Raw genomic sequence first — 22,846 nt, 5'->3', positions numbered from 1 at the left:
CGACACAGGAGAGGGGAAAGAGGGGAAAGAGACAAGCCGGGGAAAAGAGAGTGTCCAGGGAAAAGAGACAGGACAGGGAGGAGAGAGTGAAGAGAGAGAGTTGATGAATGAGAGGGGAAAGAGAGAGGCGAGTGAAAGCAGGGAAAAGTAGACACCGAGTGAAGAGAGGTGACCGACACAGGAGAGGGGAAAGAGGGGAAAGAGACAAGCAGGGGAAAAGAGGGAAAAGAGAGTGTCCAAGGACAAGAGACAGGACAGGGAAGAGAGAGTGAAGAGAGAGAGTTGATGAATGAGAGGGAGAAGAGAGAGGCGAGTGGAAGGGGGAAATCTACACACCGAATGAAGAGAGGTGACCGACACAGGAGAGGGGAAAGAGGGGAAAGAGACAAACAGAGGAAAAGAGGGAAAAGAGAAATTCCAGGGAAAAGAGACAGGACAGGGAAGAGAGAGTGAAAAGGGAGAGTTGATGAATGAGAGGGAAAAGAGAGAGGCGAGTGAAAGTGGGAAATCTACACACCGAATGAAGAGAGGTGACAGGCACAGGAGAGGGGAAATAGGGGAAAGAGACAAGCAGGGGAAATGAGGGAAAAGAGAGTGTCCAGGGAAAAGACACAGGACAGGGAAGAGAGAGTGAAGATAGAGAGAGTTGATGAATGAGAGGGAAAAGAGAGAGGCGAGTGAAAGCGGGGAAAAGTAGACACCGAGTGAAGAGAGGTGACATACACAGGAGTGGGGAAAGAGGGGAAAGAGACAAACAGAGGAAAAGAGAGTGTCCAGGGAAAAGAGACAGGACAGGGAGGAGACAGTGAAGAGAGAGAGTTGATGAATGAGAGGGGAAAGAGAGAGGCGAGTGAAAGTGGGAAATCTACACACCGAATGAAGTGAGCTGACAGACACGGGAGAGGGGAAAGAGGGGAAAGAGACAAGCCGGGGAAATGAGGGAAAAGAGAGTGTCCAGGGAAAAGAGACATGACTGGGAAGAGAGAGTGAAAAGACAGAGTTGATGAATGAGAGGGGAAAGAGAGAGGCGAGTGAAAGCAGGGAAAAGTAGACACCGAGTGAAGAGAGGTGACAGACACAGGAGAGGGGAAAGAGGGGAAAGAGACAAGCCGGGGAAAAGAGAGTGTCCGGGGAAAAGAGAGTGTCCAGAGAAAAGAGACATGACTGGGAAGAGAGAGCGAAAAGAGAGAGTTCATGAATGAGAGGGGAAAGAGAGAGGCGAGAGGAAGTGGGAAATTTACACACCGAATGAAGAGAGGTGACAGGCACAGGAGAGGGGAAAGAGGGGAAAGAGACAAGCAGGGGAAAAGTGGGAAAAGATAGTGTCCAGGGACAAGAGACAGGACAGGGAAGAGAGAGTGAAGAGAGAGAGTTGATGAATGAGAGGGAAAAGAGAGAGGCGAGTGGAAGTGGGAAATCTACACACCGAATGAAGAGAGGTGACCGACACAGGAGAGGGGAAAGAGGGGAAAGAGACAAACAGAGGAAAAGAGGGAAAAGAGAAATTCCAGGGAAAAGAGACAGGACAGGGAAGAGAGAGTGAAAAGGGAGAGTTGATGAATGAGAGGGAAAAGAGAGAGGCGAGTGGAAGTGGGAAATCTACACACCGAATGAAGAGAGGTGACAGGCACAGGAGAGGGGAAATAGGGGAAAGAGACAAGCCGGGGAAATGAGGGAAAAGAGAGTGTCCAGGGAAAAGACACAGGACAGGGAAGAGAGAGTGAAGATAGAGAGAGTTGATGAATGAGAGGGAAAAGAGAGAGGCGAGTGAAAGCGGGGAAAAGTAGACACCGAGTGAGGAGAGGTGACAGACACAGGAGAGGGGAAAGAGGGGAAAGAGACAAGCTGGGGAAAAGAGAGTGTCCGGGGAAAAGAGAGTGTCCAGGGAAAAGAGACAGGACAGGGAGGAGAGAGTGAAGAGAGAGAGTTGATGAATGAGAGGGGAAAGAGAGAGGCGAGTGAAAGCAGGGAAAAGTAGACACCGAGTGAAGAGAGGTGACAGACACAGGAGAGGGGAAAGAGGGGAAAGAGAAATTCCAGGGAATAGAGACATGACTGGGAAGAGAGAGTGAAGAGAGAGAGTGGATGAATGAGAGGGAAAAAAGAGAGGCGAGTGAAAGTGGGAAATCTACACACTGAATGAAGAGAGGTGACCGACACAGGAGAGGGGAAAGAGGGGAAAGAGACAAACAGAGGAAAAGAGGGAAAAGAGAAATTCCAGGGAAAAGAGACATGACTGGGAAGAGAGAGTGAAAAGGGAGAGCTGATGAATGAGAGGGAAAAGAGAGAGGCGAGTGAAACTGGGAAATCTACACACTGAATGAAGAGAGGTGACCGACACAGGAGAGGGGAAAGAGGGGAAAGAGACAAACAGAGGAAAAGAGGGAAAAGAGAAATTCCAGGGAAAAGAGACATGACTGGGAAGAGAGAGTGAAAAGGGAGAGCTGATGAATGAGAGGGAAAAGAGAGAGGCGAGTGAAAGTGGGAAATCTACACACCGAGTGAAGAGAGGTGACAGACACAGGAGAGGGGAAAGAGGGGAAAGAGAGAAGCCGGGGAAAAGAGAGTGTCCGGGGAAAAGAGAGTGTCCAGAGAAAAGAGACATGACTGGGAAGAGAGAGTGAAAAGACAGAGTTGATGAATGAGAGGGGAAAGAGAGAGGCGAGAGGAAGTGGGAAATTTACACACCGAATGAAGAGAGGTGACCGACACAGGAGAGGGGAAAGAGGGGAAAGAGACAAGCAGGGGAAAAGAGGGAAAAGAGAGTGTCCAGGGACAAGAGACAGGACAGGGAAGAGAGAGTGAAGAGAGAGAGTTGATGAATGAGAGGGAAAAGAGAGAGGCGAGTGGAAGGGGGAAATCTACACACCCAATGAAGAGAGGTGACCGACACAGGAGAGGGGAAAGAGGGGAAAGAGACAAACAGAGGAAAAGAGGGAAAAGAGAAATTCCAGGGAAAAGAGACAGGACAGGGAAGAGAGAGTGAAGATAGAGAGAGTTGATGAATGAGAGGGAAAAGAGAGAGGCGAGTGAAAGCGGGGAAAAGTAGACACCGAGTGAAGAGAGGTGACATACACAGGAGTGGGGAAAGAGGGGAAAGAGACAAACAGAGGAAAAGAGGGAAAAGAGTAATTCCAGGGAAAAGAGACAGGACAGGGAAGAGAGAGTGAAAAGGGAGAGCTGATGAATGAGAGGGAAAAGAGAGAGGCGAGAGAAAGTGGGAAATCTACACACCGAATGAAGAGAGGTGACAGACACAGGAGAGGGGAAAGAGGGGAAAGAGACAAGCAGGGGAAATGAGGGAAAAGAGAGTGTCCAGGGAAAAGACACAGGACAGGGAAGAGAGAGTGAAGATAGAGAGAGTTGATGAATGAGAGGGAAAAGAGAGAGGCGAGTGAAAGCGGGGAAAAGTAGACACCGAGTGAAGAGAGGTGACATACACAGGAGTGGGGAAAGAGGGGAAAGAGACAAACAGAGGAAAAGAGAGTGTCCAGGGAAAAGAGACAGGACAGGGAGGAGACAGTGAAGAGAGAGAGTTGATGAATGAGAGGGGAAAGAGAGAGGCGAGTGAAAGTGGGAAATCTACACACCGAATGAAGTGAGCTGACAGACACGGGAGAGGGGAAAGAGGGGAAAGAGACAAGCCGGGGAAAAGAGGGAAAAGAGAAATTCCAGGGAAAAGAGACATGACTGGGAAGAGAGAGTGAAAAGACAGAGTTGATGAATGAGAGGGGAAAGAGAGAGGCGAGTGAAAGCAGGGAAAAGTAGACACCGAGTGAAGAGAGGTGACAGACACAGGAGAGGGGAAAGAGGGGAAAGAGACAAGCCGGGGAAAAGAGAGTGTCCGGGGAAAAGAGAGTGTCCAGGGAAAAGAGACAGGACAGGGAGGAGAGAGTGAGGAGAGAGAGTTGATGAATGAGAGGGGAAAGAGAGAGGCGAGTGAAAGCAGGGAAAAGTAGACACCGAGTGAAGAGAGGTGACAGACACAGGAGAGGGGAAAGAGGTCAAAGAGACAAGCCGGGGAAAAGAGAGTGTCCGGGGAAAAGAGAGTGTCCAGAGAAAAGAGACATGACTGGGAAGAGAGAGCGAAAAGAGAGAGTTGATGAATGAGAGGGGAAAGAGAGAGGCGAGAGGAAGTGGGAAATTTACACACCGAATGAAGAGAGGTGACAGGCACAGGAGAGGGGAAAGAGGGGAAAGAGACAAGCAGGGGAAAAGTGGGAAAAGATAGTGTCCAGGGACAAGAGACAGGACAGGGAAGAGAGAGTGAAGAGAGAGAGTTGATGAATGAGAGGGAAAAGAGAGAGGCGAGTGGAAGTGGGAAATCTACACACCGAATGAAGAGAGGTGACCGACACAGGAGAGGGGAAAGAGGGGAAAGAGACAAACAGAGGAAAAGAGGGAAAAGAGAAATTCCAGGGAAAAGAGACAGGACAGGGAAGAGAGAGTGAAAAGGGAGAGTTGATGAATGAGAGGGAAAAGAGAGAGGCGAGTGGAAGTGGGAAATCTACACACCGAATGAAGAGAGGTGACAGGCACAGGAGAGGGGAAATAGGGGAAAGAGACAAGCCGGGGAAATGAGGGAAAAGAGAGTGTCCAGGGAAAAGACACAGGACAGGGAAGAGAGAGTGAAGATAGAGAGAGTTGATGAATGAGAGGGAAAAGAGAGAGGCGAGTGAAAGCGGGGAAAAGTAGACACCGAGTGAGGAGAGGTGACAGACACAGGAGAGGGGAAAGAGGGGAAAGAGACAAGCTGGGGAAAAGAGAGTGTCCGGGGAAAAGAGAGTGTCCAGGGAAAAGAGACAGGACAGGGAGGAGAGAGTGAAGAGAGAGAGTTGATGAATGAGAGGGGAAAGAGAGAGGCGAGTGAAAGCAGGGAAAAGTAGACACCGAGTGAAGAGAGGTGACAGACACAGGAGAGGGGAAAGAGGGGAAAGAGAAATTCCAGGGAATAGAGACATGACTGGGAAGAGACAGTGAAGAGAGAGAGTGGATGAATGAGAGGGAAAAAAGAGAGGCGAGTGGAAGGGGGAAATCTACACACCGAATGAAGAGAGGTGACCGACACAGGAGAGGGGAAAGAGGGGAAAGAGACAAACAGAGGAAAAGAGGGAAAAGAGAAATTCCAGGGAAAAGAGACATGACTGGGAAGAGAGAGTGAAAAGACAGAGTTGATGAATGAGAGGGGAAAGAGAGAGGCGAGTGAAAGTGGGAAATCTACACACCGAGTGAAGAGAGGTGACAGACACAGGAGAGGGGAAAGAGGGGAAAGAGAGAAGCCGGGGAAAAGAGAGTGTCCGGGGAAAAGAGAGTGTCCAGAGAAAAGAGACATGACTGGGAAGAGAGAGTGAAAAGAGAGAGTTGATGAATGAGAGGGGAAAGAGAGAGGCGAGAGGAAGTGGGAAATTTACACACCGAATGAAGAGAGGTGACCGACACAGGAGAGGGGAAAGAGGGGAAAGAGACAAGCAGGGGAAAAGAGGGAAAAGAGAGTGTCCAGGGACAAGAGACAGGACAGGGAAGAGAGAGTGAAGAGAGAGAGTTGATGAATGAGAGGGAAAAGAGAGAGGCGAGTGGAAGGGGGAAATCTACACACCCAATGAAGAGAGGTGACCGACACAGGAGAGGGGAAAGAGGGGAAAGAGACAAACAGAGGAAAAGAGGGAAAAGAGAAATTCCAGGGAAAAGAGACAGGACAGGGAGGAGAGAGTGAAGAGAGAGAGAGTTGATGAATGAGAGGGGAAAGAGAGAGGCGAGTGAAAGCGGGGAAAAGTAGACACCGAGTGAAGAGAGGTGACATACACAGGAGTGGGGAAAGAGGGGAAAGAGACAAACAGAGGAAAAGAGGGAAAAGAGTAATTCCAGGGAAAAGAGACAGGACAGGGAAGAGAGAGTGAAAAGGGAGAGTTGATGAATGAGAGGGAAAAGAGAGAGGCGAGTGAAAGTGGGAAATCTACACACCGAATGAAGAGAGGTGACAGGCACAGGAGAGGGGAAATAGGGGAAAGAGACAAGCAGGGGAAATGAGGGAAAAGAGAGTGTCCAGGGAAAAGACACAGGACAGGGAAGAGAGAGTGAAGATAGAGAGAGTTGATGAATGAGAGGGAAAAGAGAGAGGCGAGTGAAAGCGGGGAAAAGTAGACACCGAGTGAAGAGAGGTGACATACACAGGAGTGGGGAAAGAGGGGAAAGAGACAAACAGAGGAAAAGAGAGTGTCCAGGGAAAAGAGACAGGACAGGGAGGAGACAGTGAAGAGAGAGAGTTGATGAATGAGAGGGGAAAGAGAGAGGCGAGTGAAAGTGGGAAATCTACACACCGAATGAAGTGAGCTGACAGACACGGGAGAGGGGAAAGAGGGGAAAGAGACAAGCCGGGGAAAAGAGGGAAAAGAGAAATTCCAGGGAAAAGAGACATGACTGGGAAGAGAGAGTGAAAAGACAGAGTTGATGAATGAGAGGGGAAAGAGAGAGGCGAGTGAAAGCAGGGAAAAGTAGACACCGAGTGAAGAGAGGTGACAGGCACAGGAGAGGGGAAAGAGGGGAAAGAGACAAGCCGGGGAAAAGAGAGTGTCCGGGGAAAAGAGAGTGTCCAGAGAAAGCGACATGACTGGGAAGAGAGAGTGAAAAGAGAGAGTTGATGAATGAGAGGGGAAAGAGAGAGGCCAGAGAAAGTTGGACATTTACACAGCGAGTGAAGAGAGGTGACAGGCACAGGAGAGGGGAAATAGGGGAAAGAGACAAACAGAGGAAAAGAGGGAAAAGAGAAGTTCCAGGGAAAAGAGACAGGACAGTGAAGAGAGAGTGAAAAGGGAGAGCTGATGAATGAGAGGGAAAAGAGAGAGGCGAGAGAAAGTGGGAAATCTACACACCGAATGAAGTGAGCTGACAGACACAGGAGAGGGGAAAGAGGGGAAAGAGACAAGTGGGGGAAAAGAGAGAGTCCAGGGAAAAGAGACAGGACAGTGAAGAGAGAGGGAAGAGAGAGAGTGGAGGAAAGGGAGGGAATAGAGGAAGGCGAGTGAAAGCGGGGGAAAAGAACGCCGAGAGAACAGAGGTGAGAGAGACAGGCGAGGGGAAACAGGGAAAAGAGACAAGCGAGGGAAAAGGTGGAAAAGAGGGAGTTCAGGGAAAGCAGGGGAAAGTGACTGCTGAGGGTAAAGAGGGAAGAGTTCATGGAGAAAAGGCAAAAGAGGGAAAAGCGACAGGCAAGGGAAAACAGAGATTTCAGGAATGAGAGGGAAAAAAGAGAGGCGAGTGAAAGTGGGAAATCTACACACCGAATGAAGAGAGGTGACAGGCACAGGAGAGGGGAAATAGGGGAAAGAGACAAGCCGGGGAAAAGAGGGAAAAGAGAGTGTCCAGGGAAAAGACACAGGACAGGGATGAGAGAGTGAAGATAGAGAGAGTTGATGAATGAGAGGGAAAAGACAGAGGCGAGTGAAAGCGGGGAAAAGTAGACACCGAGTGAAGAGAGGTGACAGACACAGGAGAGGGGAAAGAGGGGAAAGAGACAAGCCGGGGAAAAGAGAGTGTCCAGGGAAAAGAGACAGGACAGGGAGGAGAGAGTGAAGAGAGAGAGTTGATGAATGAGACGGAAAAGAGAGAGGCGAGTGAAAGTGGGAAATCTACACACCGAGTGAAGTGAGGTGACGACACAGGAGAGGGGAAAGAGGGGAAAGAGACAAGCCGGGGAAAAGAGAGTGTCCGGGGAAAAGAGAGTGTCCAGAGAAAAGATACATGACTGGGAAGAGAGAGTGAAAAGAGAGAGTTGATGAATGAGAGGTAAAAGAGAGAGGCGAGAGAAAGTGGGAAATCTACACACCGAATGAAGAGAGGTGACAGGCACAGGAGAGGGGAAATAGGGGAAAGAGACAAGCAGGGGAAAAGAGAGTGTCCAGGGAAAAGAGACAGGACAGGGAGGAGACAGTGAAGAGAGAGAGTTGATGAATGAGACGGAAAAGAGAGAGGCGAGTGAAAGTGGGAAATCTACACACCGAGTGAAGAGAGGTGACCGACACAGGAGAGGGGAAAGAGGGGAAAGAGACAAACAGATGAAAAGAGGGAAAAGAGAAATTCCAGGGAAAAGAGACATGACTGGGAAGAGAGAGTGAAAAGACAGAGTTGATGAATGAGAGGGGAAAGAGAGAGGCGAGTGAAAGCAGGGAAAAGTAGACACCGAGTTAAGAGAGGTGACAGGCACAGGAGAGGTGAAAGAGGGCAAAGAGACAAGCCGGGGAAAAGAGAGTGTCCGGGGAAAAGAGAGTGTCCAGGGAAAAGAGACAGGACAGTGAAAAGAGAGTGAAAAGGGAGAGCTGATGAATGAGAGGGGAAAGAGAGAGGCGAGTGAAAGTGGGAAATTTACACACCGAGTGAAGAGAGGTGACAGGCACAGGAGAGGGGAAATAGGGGAAAGAGACAAGCCGGGGAAAAGAGGGAAAATAGAGTGTCCAGGGAAAAGAGACAGGACAGGGAAGAGAGAGTGAAGAGAGAGAGTTGATGAATGAGAGGGAAAAGAGAGAGGCGAGTGGAAGTGGGAAATCTACACACCGAATGAAGAGAGGTGACAGGCACAGGAGAGGGGAAAGAGGGGAAAGAGACAAACAGAGGAAAAGAGGGAAAAGGGAAGTTCCAGGGAAAAGAGACAGGACAGGGAAGAGAGAGTGAAAAGGGAGAGCTGATGAATGAGAGGGGAAAGAGAGAGGCGAGTGAAAGTGGGAAATCTACACACCGAATGAAGTGAGCTGACAGACACGGGAGAGGGGAAAGAGGGGAAAGAGACAAGCAGGGGCAAAGAGGGAAAAGAGAAATTCCAGGGAAAAGAGACAGGACAGGGAAGAGAGAGTGAAAAGGGAGAGTTGATGAATGAGAGGGAAAAGAGAGAGGCGAGTGAAAGTGGGAAATCTACACACCGAATGAGGAGAGGTGACAGGCACAGGAGAGGGGAAATAGGGGACAGAGACAAGCAGGGGAAATGAGGGAAAAGAGAGTGTCCAGGGAAAAGAGACAGGACAGGGAGGAGACAGTGAAGAGAGAGAGTTGATGAATGAGAGGGGAAAGAGAGAGGCGAGTGAAAGCGAGGTGACAGACACAGGAGAGGGGAAATAGGGGAAAGAGACAAGCAGGGGAAAAGAGGGAAAAGAGAGTGTCCAGGGAAAAGAGACATGACTGGGAAGAGAGAGTGAAAAGAGAGAGTTGATGAATGAGAGGGGAAAGAGAGAGGCGAGAGAAAGTGGGACATTTACACACCGAATGAAGAGAGGTGACCGACACAGGAGAGGGGAAAGAGGGGAAAGAGACAAGCAGGGGAAAAGAGGGAAAAGAGAGTGTCCAGGGGAAAGAGACATGACTGGGAAGAGAGAGTGAAGAGAGAGAGAGTTGATGAATGAGAGGTAAAAGAGAGAGGCTAGTGAAAGTGGGAAATCTACACACCGAATGAAGAGAGGTGACAGACACAGGAGAGGGGAAAGAAGGGAAAGAGACAAGCCGGGGAAAAGAGAGTGTCCAGGGAAAAGAGACAGGACAGGGAGGAGAGAGTGAAGAGAGAGAGTTGATGAATGAGAGGGAAAAGAGAGAGGCGAGTGAAGGTGGGAAATATACACACCGAATGAAGTGAGGTGACAGACACAGGAGAGGGGAAAGAGGGGAAGGAGACAAGTGGGGGAAAAGAGAGAGTCCAGGGAAAAGAGACAGGACAGTGAAGAGAGAGGGAAGAGAGAGAGTGGAGGAAAGGGAGGGAATAGAGGAAGGCGAGTGAAAGCGGGGGAAAAGAACGCCGAGAGAACAGAGGTGAGAGAGACAGGCGAGGGGAAACAGGGAAAAGAGACAAGCGAGGGAAAAGGTGGAAAAGAGGGAGTTCAGGGAAAGCAGGGGAAAGTGACTGCTGAGGGTAAAGAGGGAAGAGTTCATGGAGAAAAGGCAAAAGAGGGAAAAGCGACAGGCAAGGGAAAAGAGAGATTTCAGGAATGAGAGGGAAAAGAGAGAGGCGAGTGAAAGTGGGAAATCTACACAGCGAATGAAGAGAGGTGACAGGCACAGGAGAGGGGAAATAGGGGAAAGAGACAAGCAGGGGAAAAGAGGGAAAAGAGAGTGTCCAGGGAAAAGACACAGGACAGGGAAGAGAGAGTGAAGATAGAGAGAGTTGATGAATGAGAGGGAAAAGAGAGAGGCGAGTGAAAGCGGGGAAAAGTAGACACCGAGTGAAGAGAGGTGACAGACACAGGAGAGGGGAAAGAGGGGAAAGAGACAAGCCGGGGAAAAGAGAGTGTCCAGGGAAAAGAGACAGGACAGGGAGGAGAGAGTGAAGAGAGAGAGTTGATGAATGAGAGGGAAAAGAGAGAGGCGAGTGAAAGCGGGGAAAAGTAGACACCGAGTGAGGAGAGGTGACAGACACAGGAGAGGGGAAAGAGGGGAAAGAGACAAGCCGGGGAAAAGAGAGTGTCCGGGGAAAAGAGAGTGTCCAGAGAAAAGATACATGACTGGGAAGAGAGAGTGAAAAGAGAGAGTTGATGAATGAGAGGTAAAAGAGAGAGGCGAGAGAAAGTGGGAAATCTACACACCGAATGAAGAGAGGTGACAGGCACAGGAGAGGGGAAATAGGGGAAAGAGACAAGCAGGGGAAAAGAGAGTGTCCAGGGAAAAGAGACAGGACAGGGAAGAGAGAGTGAAGAGAGAGAGTTGATGAATGAGAGGGAAAAGAGAGAGGCGAGTGGAAGGGGGAAATCTACACACCGAATGAAGAGAGGTGACCGACACAGGAGAGGGGAAAGAGGGGAAAGAGACAAACAGAGGAAAAGAGGGAAAAGAGAAATTCCAGGGAAAAGAGACATGACTGGGAAGAGAGAGTGAAAAGACAGAGTTGATGAATGAGAGGGGAAAGAGAGAGGCGAGTGAAAGCGGGGAAAAGTAGACACCGAGTGAAGAGAGGTGACAGACACAGGAGAGGGGAAAGAGGGGAAGGAGACAAGTGGGGGAAAAGAGAGAGTCCAGGGAAAAGAGACAGGACAGTGAAGAGAGAGGGGAGAGAGAGAGTGGAGGAAAGGGAGGGAATAGAGGAAGGCGAGTGAAAGCGGGGGAAAAGAACGCCGAGAGAACAGAGGTGAGAGAGACAGGCGAGGGGAAACAGGGAAAAGAGACAAGCGAGGGAAAAGGTGGAAAAGAGGGAGTTCAGGGAAAGCAGGGGAAAGTGACTGCTGAGGGTAAAGAGGGAAGAGTTCATGGAGAAAAGGCAAAAGAGGGAAAAGCGACAGGCAAGGGAAAAGAGAGATTTCAGGAATGAGAGGGAAAAGAGAGAGGCGAGTGAAAGTGGGAAATCTACACACCCAATGAAGAGAGGTGACAGGCACAGGAGAGGGGAAATAGGGGAAAGAGACAAGCAGGGGAAATGAGGGAAAAGAGAGTGTCCAGGGAAAAGACACAGGACAGGGAAGAGAGAGTGAAGATAGAGAGAGTTGATGAATGAGAGGGAAAAGAGAGAGGCGAGTGAAAGCGGGGAAAAGTAGACACCGAGTGAAGAGAGGTGACATACACAGGAGTGGGGAAAGAGGGGAAAGAGACAAACAGAGGAAAAGAGAGTGTCCAGGGAAAAGAGACAGGACAGGGAGGAGACAGTGAAGAGAGAGAGTTGATGAATGAGAGGGGAAAGAGAGAGGCGAGTGAAAGTGGGAAATCTACACACCGAATGAAGTGAGCTGACAGACACGGGAGAGGGGAAAGAGGGGAAAGAGACAAGCCGGGGAAAAGAGGGAAAAGAGAAATTCCAGGGAAAAGAGACATGACTGGGAAGAGAGAGTGAAAAGACAGAGTTGATGAATGAGAGGGGAAAGAGAGAGGCGAGTGAAAGCAGGGAAAAGTAGACACCGAGTGAAGAGAGGTGACAGACACAGGAGAGGGGAAAGAGGGGAAAGAGACAAGCCGGGGAAAAGAGAGTGTCCGGGGAAAAGAGAGTGTCCAGGGAAAAGAGACAGGACAGGGAGGAGAGAGTGAGGAGAGAGAGTTGATGAATGAGAGGGGAAAGAGAGAGGCGAGTGAAAGCAGGGAAAAGTAGACACCGAGTGAAGAGAGGTGACAGACACAGGAGAGGGGAAAGAGGTCAAAGAGACAAGCCGGGGAAAAGAGAGTGTCCGGGGAAAAGAGAGTGTCCAGAGAAAAGAGACATGACTGGGAAGAGAGAGTGAAAAGAGAGAGTTGATGAATGAGAGGGGAAAGAGAGAGGCGAGAGGAAGTGGGAAATTTACACACCGAATGAAGAGAGGTGACCGACACAGGAGAGGGGAAAGAGGGGAAAGAGACAAACAGAGGAAAAGAGGGAAAAGAGAAATTCCAGGGAAAAGAGACAGGACAGGGAAGAGAGAGTGAAAAGGGAGAGTTGATGAATGAGAGGGAAAAGAGAGAGGCGAGTGGAAGTGGGAAATCTACACACCGAATGAAGAGAGGTGACAGGCACAGGAGAGGGGAAATAGGGGAAAGAGACAAGCCGGGGAAATGAGGGAAAAGAGAGTGTCCAGGGAAAAGACACAGGACAGGGAAGAGAGAGTGAAGATAGAGAGAGTTGATGAATGAGAGGGAAAAGAGAGAGGCGAGTGAAAGCGGGGAAAAGTAGACACCGAGTGAGGAGAGGTGACAGACACAGGAGAGGGGAAAGAGGGGAAAGAGACAAGCTGGGGAAAAGAGAGTGTCCGGGGAAAAGAGAGTGTCCAGGGAAAAGAGACAGGACAGGGAGGAGAGAGTGAAGAGAGAGAGTTGATGAATGAGAGGGGAAAGAGAGAGGCGAGTGAAAGCAGGGAAAAGTAGACACCGAGTGAAGAGAGGTGACAGACACAGGAGAGGGGAAAGAGGGGAAAGAGAAATTCCAGGGAATAGAGACATGACTGGGAAGAGAGAGTGAAGAGAGAGAGTGGATGAATGAGAGGGAAAAAAGAGAGGCGAGTGAAAGTGGGAAATCTACACACTGAATGAAGAGAGGTGACCGACACAGGAGAGGGGAAAGAGGGGAAAGAGACAAACAGAGGAAAAGAGGGAAAAGAGAAATTCCAGGGAAAAGAGACATGACTGGGAAGAGAGAGTGAAAAGACAGAGTTGATGAATGAGAGGGGAAAGAGAGAGGCGAGTGAAAGTGGGAAATCTACACACCGAGTGAAGAGAGGTGACAGACACAGGAGAGGGGAAAGAGGGGAAAGAGAGAAGCCGGGGAAAAGAGAGTGTCCGGGGAAAAGAGAGTGTCCAGAGAAAAGAGACATGACTGGGAAGAGAGAGTGAAAAGAGAGAGTTGATGAATGAGAGGGGAAAGAGAGAGGCGAGAGGAAGTGGGAAATTTACACACCGAATGAAGAGAGGTGACCGACACAGGAGAGGGGAAAGAGGGGAAAGAGACAAGCAGGGGAAAAGAGGGAAAAGAGAGTGTCCAGGGACAAGAGACAGGACAGGGAAGAGAGAGTGAAGAGAGAGAGTTGATGAATGAGAGGGAAAAGAGAGAGGCGAGTGGAAGTGGGAAATCTACACACCCAATGAAGAGAGGTGACCGACACAGGAGAGGGGAAAGAGGGGAAAGAGACAAACAGAGGAAAAGAGGGAAAAGAGTAATTCCAGGGAAAAGAGACAGGACAGGGAAGAGAGAGTGAAAAGGGAGAGTTGATGAATGAGAGGGAAAAGAGAGAGGCGAGTGGAAGTGGGAAATCTACACACCGAATGAAGAGAGGTGACAGGCACAGGAGAGGGGAAATAGGGGAAAGAGACAAGCAGGGGAAATGAGGGAAAAGAGAGTGTCCAGGGAAAAGACACAGGACAGGGAAGAGAGAGTGAAGATAGAGAGAGTTGATGAATGAGAGGGAAAAGAGAGAGGCGAGTGAAAGCGGGGAAAAGTAGACACCGAGTGAAGAGAGGTGACATACACAGGAGTGGGGAAAGAGGGGAAAGAGACAAACAGAGGAAAAGAGAGTGTCCAGGGAAAAGAGACAGGACAGGGAGGAGACAGTGAAGAGAGAGAGTTGATGAATGAGAGGGGAAAGAGAGAGGCGAGTGAAAGTGGGAAATCTACACACCGAATGAAGTGAGCTGACAGACACGGGAGAGGGGAAAGAGGGGAAAGAGACAAGCCGGGGAAAAGAGGGAAAAGAGAAATTCCAGGGAAAAGAGACATGACTGGGAAGAGAGAGTGAAAAGACAGAGTTGATGAATGAGAGGGGAAAGAGAGAGGCGAGTGAAAGCAGGGAAAAGTAGACACCGAGTGAAGAGAGGTGACAGGCACAGGAGAGGGGAAAGAGGGGAAAGAGACAAGCCGGGGAAAAGAGAGTGTCCGGGGAAAAGAGAGTGTCCAGAGAAAAGAGACATGACTGGGAAGAGAGAGTGAAAAGAGAGAGTTGATGAATGAGAGGGGAAAGAGAGAGGCCAGAGAAAGTTGGACATTTACACAGCGAGTGAAGAGAGGTGACAGGCACAGGAGAGGGGAAATAGGGGAAAGAGACAAACAGAGGAAAAGAGGGAAAAGAGAAGTTCCAGGGAAAAGAGACAGGACAGTGAAGAGAGAGTGAAAAGGGAGAGCTGATGAATGAGAGGGAAAAGAGAGAGGCGAGAGAAAGTGGGAAATCTACACACCGAATGAAGTGAGCTGACAAACACAGGAGAGGGGAAAGAGGGGAAAGAGACAAGTGGGGGAAAAGAGAGAGTCCAGGGAAAAGAGACAGGACAGTGAAGAGAGAGGGAAGAGAGAGAGTGGAGGAAAGGGAGGGAATAGAGGAAGGCGAGTGAAAGCGGGGGAAAAGAACGCCGAGAGAACAGAGGTGAGAGAGACAGGCGAGGGGAAACAGGGAAAAGAGACAAGCGAGGGAAAAGGTGGAAAAGAGGGAGTTCAGGGAAAGCAGGGGAAAGTGACTGCTGAGGGTAAAGAGGGAAGAGTTCATGGAGAAAAGGCAAAAGAGGGAAAAGCGACAGGCAAGGGAAAACAGAGATTTCAGGAATGAGAGGGAAAAAAGAGAGGCGAGTGAAAGTGGGAAATCTACACACCGAATGAAGAGAGGTGACAGGCACAGGAGAGGGGAAATAGGGGAAAGAGACAAGCCGGGGAAAAGAGGGAAAAGAGAGTGTCCAGGGAAAAGACACAGGACAGGGATGAGAGAGTGAAGATAGAGAGAGTTGATGAATGAGAGGGAAAAGACAGAGGCGAGTGAAAGCGGGGAAAAGTAGACACCGAGTGAAGAGAGGTGACAGACACAGGAGAGGGGAAAGAGGGGAAAGAGACAAGCCGGGGAAAAGAGAGTGTCCAGGGAAAAGAGACAGGACAGGGAGGAGAGAGTGAAGAGAGAGAGTTGATGAATGAGACGGAAAAGAGAGAGGCGAGTGAAAGTGGGAAATCTACACACCGAGTGAAGTGAGGTGACGACACAGGAGAGGGGAAAGAGGGGAAAGAGACAAGCCGGGGAAAAGAGAGTGTCCGGGGAAAAGAGAGTGTCCAGAGAAAAGATACATGACTGGGAAGAGAGAGTGAAAAGAGAGAGTTGATGAATGAGAGGTAAAAGAGAGAGGCGAGAGAAAGTGGGAAATCTACACACCGAATGAAGAGAGGTGACAGGCACAGGAGAGGGGAAATAGGGGAAAGAGACAAGCAGGGGAAAAGAGAGTGTCCAGGGAAAAGAGACAGGACAGGGAGGAGACAGTGAAGAGAGAGAGTTGATGAATGAGACGGAAAAGAGAGAGGCGAGTGAAAGTGGGAAATCTACACACCGAGTGAAGAGAGGTGACCGACACAGGAGAGGGGAAAGAGGGGAAAGAGACAAACAGATGAAAAGAGGGAAAAGAGAAATTCCAGGGAAAAGAGACATGACTGGGAAGAGAGAGTGAAAAGACAGAGTTGATGAATGAGAGGGGAAAGAGAGAGGCGAGTGAAAGCAGGGAAAAGTAGACACCGAGTTAAGAGAGGTGACAGGCACAGGAGAGGTGAAAGAGGGCAAAGAGACAAGCCGGGGAAAAGAGAGTGTCCGGGGAAAAGAGAGTGTCCAGGGAAAAGAGACAGGACAGTGAAGAGAGAGTGAAAAGGGAGAGCTGATGAATGAGAGGGGAAAGAGAGAGGCGAGTGAAAGTGGGAAATTTACACACCGAGTGAAGAGAGGTGACAGGCACAGGAGAGGGGAAATAGGGGAAAGAGACAAGCCGGGGAAAAGAGGGAAAATAGAGTGTCCAGGGAAAAGAGACAGGACAGGGAAGAGAGAGTGAAGAGAGAGAGTTGATGAATGAGAGGGAAAAGAGAGAGGCGAGTGGAAGTGGGAAATCTACACACCGAATGAAGAGAGGTGACAGGCACAGGAGAGGGGAAAGAGGGGAAAGAGACAAACAGAGGAAAAGAGGGAAAAGGGAAGTTCCAGGGAAAAGAGACAGGACAGGGAAGAGAGAGTGAAAAGGGAGAGCTGATGAATGAGAGGGGAAAGAGAGAGGCGAGTGAAAGTGGGAAATCTACACACCGAATGAAGTGAGCTGACAGACACGGGAGAGGGGAAAGAGGGGAAAGAGACAAGCAGGGGCAAAGAGGGAAAAGAGAAATTCCAGGGAAAAGAGACAGGACAGGGAAGAGAGAGTGAAAAGGGAGAGTTGATGAATGAGAGGGAAAAGAGAGAGGCGAGTGAAAGTGGGAAATCTACACACCGAATGAGGAGAGGTGACAGGCACAGGAGAGGGGAAATAGGGGACAGAGACAAGCAGGGGAAATGAGGGAAAAGAGAGTGTCCAGGGAAAAGAGACAGGACAGGGAGGAGACAGTGAAGAGAGAGAGTTGATGAATGAGAGGGGAAAGAGAGAGGCGAGTGAAAGCGAGGTGACAGACACAGGAGAGGGGAAATAGGGGAAAGAGACAAGCAGGGGAAAAGAGGGAAAAGAGAGTGTCCAGGGAAAAGAGACATGACTGGGAAGAGAGAGTGAAAAGAGAGAGTTGATGAATGAGAGGGGAAAGAGAGAGGCGAGAGAAAGTGGGACATTTACACACCGAATGAAGAGAGGTGACCGACACAGGAGAGGGGAAAGAGGGGAAAGAGACAAGCAGGGGAAAAGAGGGAAAAGAGAGTGTCCAGGGGAAAGAGACATGACTGGGAAGAGAGAGTGAAGAGAGAGAGAGTTGATGAATGAGAGGTAAAAGAGAGAGGCTAGTGAAAGTGGGAAATCTACACACCGAATGAAGAGAGGTGACAGACACAGGAGAGGGGAAAGAAGGGAAAGAGACAAGCCGGGGAAAAGAGAGTGTCCAGGGAAAAGAGACAGGACAGGGAGGAGAGAGTGAAGAGAGAGAGTTGATGAATGAGAGGGAAAAGAGAGAGGCGAGTGAAGGTGGGAAATATACACACCGAATGAAGTGAGGTGACAGACACAGGAGAGGGGAAAGAGGGGAAGGAGACAAGTGGGGGAAAAGAGAGAGTCCAGGGAAAAGAGACAGGACAGTGAAGAGAGAGGGAAGAGAGAGAGTGGAGGAAAGGGAGGGAATAGAGGAAGGCGAGTGAAAGCGGGGGAAAAGAACGCCGAGAGAACAGAGGTGAGAGAGACAGGCGAGGGGAAACAGGGAAAAGAGACAAGCGAGGGAAAAGGTGGAAAAGAGGGAGTTCAGGGAAAGCAGGGGAAAGTGACTGCTGAGGGTAAAGAGGGAAGAGTTCATGGAGAAAAGGCAAAAGAGGGAAAAGCGACAGGCAAGGGAAAAGAGAGATTTCAGGAATGAGAGGGAAAAGAGAGAGGCGAGTGAAAGTGGGAAATCTACACAGCGAATGAAGAGAGGTGACAGGCACAGGAGAGGGGAAATAGGGGAAAGAGACAAGCAGGGGAAAAGAGGGAAAAGAGAGTGTCCAGGGAAAAGACACAGGACAGGGAAGAGAGAGTGAAGATAGAGAGAGTTGATGAATGAGAGGGAAAAGAGAGAGGCGAGTGAAAGCGGGGAAAAGTAGACACCGAGTGAAGAGAGGTGACAGACACAGGAGAGGGGAAAGAGGGGAAAGAGACAAGCCGGGGAAAAGAGAGTGTCCAGGGAAAAGAGACAGGACAGGGAGGAGAGAGTGAAGAGAGAGAGTTGATGAATGAGAGGGAAAAGAGAGAGGCGAGTGAAAGCGGGGAAAAGTAGACACCGAGTGAGGAGAGGTGACAGACACAGGAGAGGGGAAAGAGGGGAAAGAGACAAGCCGGGGAAAAGAGAGTGTCCGGGGAAAAGAGAGTGTCCAGAGAAAAGATACATGACTGGGAAGAGAGAGTGAAAAGAGAGAGTTGATGAATGAGAGGTAAAAGAGAGAGGCGAGAGAAAGTGGGAAATCTACACACCGAATGAAGAGAGGTGACAGGCACAGGAGAGGGGAAATAGGGGAAAGAGACAAGCAGGGGAAAAGAGAGTGTCCAGGGAAAAGAGACAGGACAGGGAAGAGAGAGTGAAGAGAGAGAGTTGATGAATGAGAGGGAAAAGAGAGAGGCGAGTGGAAGGGGGAAATCTACACACCGAATGAAGAGAGGTGACCGACACAGGAGAGGGGAAAGAGGGGAAAGAGACAAACAGAGGAAAAGAGGGAAAAGAGAAATTCCAGGGAAAAGAGACATGACTGGGAAGAGAGAGTGAAAAGACAGAGTTGATGAATGAGAGGGGAAAGAGAGAGGCGAGTGAAAGCGGGGAAAAGTAGACACCGAGTGAAGAGAGGTGACAGGCACAGGAGAGGGGAAAGAGGGGAAGGAGACAAGTGGGGGAAAAGAGAGAGTCCAGGGAAAAGAGACAGGACAGTGAAGAGAGAGGGGAGAGAGAGAGTGGAGGAAAGGGAGGGAATAGAGGAAGGCGAGTGAAAGCGGGGGAAAAGAACGCCGAGAGAACAGAGGTGAGAGAGACAGGCGAGGGGAAACAGGGAAAAGAGACAAGCGAGGGAAAAGGTGGAAAAGAGGGAGTTCAGGGAAAGCAGGGGAAAGTGACTGCTGAGGGTAAAGAGGGAAGAGTTCATGGAGAAAAGGCAAAAGAGGGAAAAGCGACAGGCAAGGGAAAAGAGAGATTTCAGGAATGAGAGGGAAAAGAGAGAGGCGAGTGAAAGTGGGAAATCTACACACCCAATGAAGAGAGGTGACAGGCACAGGAGAGGGGAAATAGGGGAAAGAGACAAGCAGGGGAAATGAGGGAAAAGAGAGTGTCCAGGGAAAAGACACAGGACAGGGAAGAGAGAGTGAAGATAGAGAGAGTTGATGAATGAGAGGGAAAAGAGAGAGGCGAGTGAAAGCGGGGAAAAGTAGACACCGAGTGAAGAGAGGTGACATACACAGGAGTGGGGAAAGAGGGGAAAGAGACAAACAGAGGAAAAGAGAGTGTCCAGGGAAAAGAGACAGGACAGGGAGGAGACAGTGAAGAGAGAGAGTTGATGAATGAGAGGGGAAAGAGAGAGGCGAGTGAAAGTGGGAAATCTACACACCGAATGAAGTGAGCTGACAGACACGGGAGAGGGGAAAGAGGGGAAAGAGACAAGCCGGGGAAAAGAGGGAAAAGAGAAATTCCAGGGAAAAGAGACATGACTGGGAAGAGAGAGTGAAAAGACAGAGTTGATGAATGAGAGGGGAAAGAGAGAGGCGAGTGAAAGCAGGGAAAAGTAGACACCGAGTGAAGAGAGGTGACAGACACAGGAGAGGGGAAAGAGGGGAAAGAGACAAGCCGGGGAAAAGAGAGTGTCCGGGGAAAAGAGAGTGTCCAGGGAAAAGAGACAGGACAGGGAGGAGAGAGTGAGGAGAGAGAGTTGATGAATGAGAGGGGAAAGAGAGAGGCGAGTGAAAGCAGGGAAAAGTAGACACCGAGTGAAGAGAGGTGACAGACACAGGAGAGGGGAAAGAGGTCAAAGAGACAAGCCGGGGAAAAGAGAGTGTCCGGGGAAAAGAGAGTGTCCAGAGAAAAGAGACATGACTGGGAAGAGAGAGTGAAAAGAGAGAGTTGATGAATGAGAGGGGAAAGAGAGAGGCGAGAGGAAGTGGGAAATTTACACACCGAATGAAGAGAGGTGACCGACACAGGAGAGGGGAAAGAGGGGAAAGAGACAAACAGAGGAAAAGAGGGAAAAGAGAAATTCCAGGGAAAAGAGACAGGACAGGGAAGAGAGAGTGAAAAGGGAGAGTTGATGAATGAGAGGTAAAAGAGAGAGGCGAGTGGAAGTGGGAAATCTACACACCGAATGAAGAGAGGTGACAGGCACAGGAGAGGGGAAATAGGGGAAAGAGACAAGCCGGGGAAATGAGGGAAAAGAGAGTGTCCAGGGAAAAGACACAGGACAGGGAAGAGAGAGTGAAGATAGAGAGAGTTGATGAATGAGAGGGAAAAGAGAGAGGCGAGTGAAAGCGGGGAAAAGTAGACACCGAGTGAGGAGAGGTGACAGACACAGGAGAGGGGAAAGAGGGGAAAGAGACAAGCTGGGGAAAAGAGAGTGTCCGGGGAAAAGAGAGTGTCCAGGGAAAAGAGACAGGACAGGGAGGAGAGAGTGAAGAGAGAGAGTTGATGAATGAGAGGGGAAAGAGAGAGGCGAGTGAAAGCAGGGAAAAGTAGACACCGAGTGAAGAGAGGTGACAGACACAGGAGAGGGGAAAGAGGGGAAAGAGAAATTCCAGGGAATAGAGACATGACTGGGAAGAGAGAGTGAAGAGAGAGAGTGGATGAATGAGAGGGAAAAAAGAGAGGCGAGTGAAAGTGGGAAATCTACACACTGAATGAAGAGAGGTGACCGACACAGGAGAGGGGAAAGAGGGGAAAGAGACAAACAGAGGAAAAGAGGGAAAAGAGAAATTCCAGGGAAAAGAGACATGACTGGGAAGAGAGAGTGAAAAGACAGAGTTGATGAATGAGAGGGGAAAGAGAGAGGCGAGTGAAAGTGGGAAATCTACACACCGAGTGAAGAGAGGTGACAGACACAGGAGAGGGGAAAGAGGGGAAAGAGAGAAGCCGGGGAAAAGAGAGTGTCCGGGGAAAAGAGAGTGTCCAGAGAAAAGAGACATGACTGGGAAGAGAGAGTGAAAAGAGAGAGTTGATGAATGAGAGGGGAAAGAGAGAGGCGAGAGGAAGTGGGAAATTTACACACCGAATGAAGAGAGGTGACCGACACAGGAGAGGGGAAAGAGGGGAAAGAGACAAGCAGGGGAAAAGAGGGAAAAGAGAGTGTCCAGGGACAAGAGACAGGACAGGGAAGAGAGAGTGAAGAGAGAGAGTTGATGAATGAGAGGGAAAAGAGAGAGGCGAGTGGAAGTGGGAAATCTACACACCCAATGAAGAGAGGTGACCGACACAGGAGAGGGGAAAGAGGGGAAAGAGACAAACAGAGGAAAAGAGGGAAAAGAGAAATTCCAGGGAAAAGAGACAGGACAGGGAAGAGAGAGTGAAAAGGGAGAGTTGATGAATGAGAGGGAAAAGAGAGAGGCGAGTGGAAGTGGGAAATCTACACACCGAATGAAGAGAGGTGACAGGCACAGGAGAGGGGAAATAGGGGAAAGAGACAAGCAGGGGAAATGAGGGAAAAGAGAGTGTCCAGGGAAAAGACACAGGACAGGGAAGAGAGAGTGAAGATAGAGAGAGTTGATGAATGAGAGGGAAAAGAGAGAGGCGAGTGAAAGCGGGGAAAAGTAGACACCGAGTGAAGAGAGGTGACATACACAGGAGTGGGGAAAGAGGGGAAAGAGACAAACAGAGGAAAAGAGAGTGTCCAGGGAAAAGAGACAGGACAGGGAGGAGACAGTGAAGAGAGAGAGTTGATGAATGAGAGGGGAAAGAGAGAGGCGAGTGAAAGTGGGAAATCTACACACCGAATGAAGTGAGCTGACAGACACGGGAGAGGGGAAAGAGGGGAAAGAGACAAGCCGGGGAAAAGAGGGAAAAGAGAAATTCCAGGGAAAAGAGACATGACTGGGAAGAGAGAGTGAAAAGACAGAGTTGATGAATGAGAGGGGAAAGAGAGAGGCGAGTGAAAGCAGGGAAAAGTAGACACCGAGTGAAGAGAGGTGACAGGCACAGGAGAGGGGAAAGAGGGGAAAGAGACAAGCCGGGGAAAAGAGAGTGTCCGGGGAAAAGAGAGTGTCCAGAGAAAAGAGACATGACTGGGAAGAGAGAGTGAAAAGAGAGAGTTGATGAATGAGAGGGGAAAGAGAGAGGCCAGAGAAAGTTGGACATTTACACAGCGAGTGAAGAGAGGTGACAGGCACAGGAGAGGGGAAATAGGGGAAAGAGACAAACAGAGGAAAAGAGGGAAAAGAGAAGTTCCAGGGAAAAGAGACAGGACAGTGAAGAGAGAGTGAAAAGGGAGAGCTGATGAATGAGAGGGAAAAGAGAGAGGCGAGAGAAAGTGGGAAATCTACACACCGAATGAAGTGAGCTGACAAACACAGGAGAGGGGAAAGAGGGGAAAGAGACAAGTGGGGGAAAAGAGAGAGTCCAGGGAAAAGAGACAGGACAGTGAAGAGAGAGGGAAGAGAGAGAGTGGAGGAAAGGGAGGGAATAGAGGAAGGCGAGTGAAAGCGGGGGAAAAGAACGCCGAGAGAACAGAGGTGAGAGAGACAGGCGAGGGGAAACAGGGAAAAGAGACAAGCGAGGGAAAAGGTGGAAAAGAGGGAGTTCAGGGAAAGCAGGGGAAAGTGACTGCTGAGGGTAAAGAGGGAAGAGTTCATGGAGAAAAGGCAAAAGAGGGAAAAGCGACAGGCAAGGGAAAACAGAGATTTCAGGAATGAGAGGGAAAAAAGAGAGGCGAGTGAAAGTGGGAAATCTACACACCGAATGAAGAGAGGTGACAGGCACAGGAGAGGGGAAATAGGGGAAAGAGACAAGCCGGGGAAAAGAGGGAAAAGAGAGTGTCCAGGGAAAAGACACAGACAGGGATGAGAGAGTGAAGATAGAGAGAGT

The sequence above is a fragment of the Haliaeetus albicilla genome, chromosome W (assembly GCF_947461875.1).
Source record: "Haliaeetus albicilla chromosome W, bHalAlb1.1, whole genome shotgun sequence".
Lineage (NCBI taxonomy): Eukaryota > Metazoa > Chordata > Aves > Accipitriformes > Accipitridae > Haliaeetus > Haliaeetus albicilla.
Note: the sequence above shows the minus strand (reverse complement) of the source record.